This window comes from Ailuropoda melanoleuca, chromosome 3 (genome assembly GCF_002007445.2).
Source record: "Ailuropoda melanoleuca isolate Jingjing chromosome 3, ASM200744v2, whole genome shotgun sequence".
Classification (NCBI taxonomy): domain Eukaryota; kingdom Metazoa; phylum Chordata; class Mammalia; order Carnivora; family Ursidae; genus Ailuropoda; species Ailuropoda melanoleuca.
The window spans coordinates 51,200,380-51,201,961 of record NC_048220.1 but is presented as its reverse complement, the minus strand read 5'-3'; the positions used below and the strand labels follow the sequence as shown (position 1 = coordinate 51,201,961).

At 43.8% G+C, this 1,582-nt stretch overlaps 1 pseudogene; it reads right to left on the bottom strand.

Moving 5' to 3' along the window:
* Positions 1-335: 335 nt before the first annotated feature.
* Positions 336-1,023, bottom strand: LOC100467731 (annotated as a pseudogene).
* Positions 1,024-1,582: the final 559 nt, after the last annotated feature.

Sequence of the window (1,582 nt, the reverse complement as noted above, 5' to 3'; positions counted from 1 at the left end):
ATTATAAAACTCTCCAGGTAATTAATGGTCATAATAACATTGGGACTGCAGTTAAAAAAAGCAATTTTCCATAGTTTACTTGGAAGTACAGATAAACAGTACCAAATCTATATATTAAGTTGTAATAGGCAATTGTAAGCAAACAGTATCAAACTATATAACTTTTTTAAAAAAATTTTATTTTAAGTAGGCCCCACACCCAACATCGGGATTGAACTCATGACTCTGAGATCAAGAGTCATATTCTCTACCAACTGAGCCCGCCAGGCATCCCTCAAACTGTATAACTTTTAAAAATTAACCTGAAGCTGTAATGAACTATATGGAAATTGATATTATTTTTTAAGTTCTCCCAAAATCTCTACAATGTCAGTGATGTACCATTCCAAGTTGTTTTTTACTTGTTGTCTGATCACATTTCCTCCAAATCCAATGGGAACATCAGCAGGAGGACAGGTTTCCATGTCTATGTCTCCATGACTAATCATAACTATTGACTTAAAATGAAATTTTTCCTTCACAAGTTTAAGAACCTTTCCTTCCCCACCAGATTTGGCTGTTGGCTGCATTTCATCAACACTTGCATATTCACATCGAAGTAGAATTTCAGCTACTGGCAAATGTGTTGGTTGATGGGATACTGAGCTCTGAAGCAACGTGCTCTACAAAGCTCCTAAGGTCACCGGATAAGAGGGAAGCCTGAACATTTCGCTCTTGCAGGCGGCTTACTATCTCCCTTATGCCCCGGGTCAGGTGTAGGGGGTGCTCTACTATGAGCCTTCACATCTGCTCCCCGGGAGGGCTGGATGAGGGCTAAGTGCTCTGTGAGGGCAGCCATGAAAGGCACTGCCCCACCCACGGCTCGCTGTGTCAGTTCTGACAGAGCATCCTCAACTCCACAGAACTTGGCTAGCTTACCAATTCCATCGTCTCTGATGATTGTGCTACCCACATCAAAGCGTACTGCACAGCTGAACAGAAAAGCTTCCGCAACTCTGAATGGGAGACCATTCTTGAAAGAATTTTTCTCGTTTCTCCAGGGCTGGGTTTCTAGGAAATGACACTCTTCTCTTCCTGCTTCTATCCTGAATAAAAATGCAGCATCAAGTTCTGACTACAAACTTCTTTATGAGAGATCTCATGAGTTCTGCAAGAGCAGGAGCCTTCGTGCTGCCACTGCCAACACCCCCCCCCCAGGCTCTTGCAGCTGCAACCTCCAAACTGCAGGGGGCCGAGGGCTGGTCCCAGAGTCCCCAGAGAGAGGTGACCTGTGCAGACCTGCAGAGCTTTTCCCAATCACATGAAGTCTGCTGATAAGTGAGGTGGCTTCTGGTAGGTTTTGCATGTGCTTTCCTAAACTCCAATTGCATAGATTCTTACCACTGGGCTGAATTACCCCGATCTGCAAACCCATCTCAGAAGCCCTAAAGACCCAAGAATACAGCATCTGTGTAGTACTCAAAACAGCAGTGGGACTCACTAAACTTGTTCTCTGAAAAACAAATTAATCCTGCCTCTCACAGCTAGACCTAGATGGTTTTATCCCAGAGAAAGAAATGCTAAGGGTAGGGAAGATTCTACA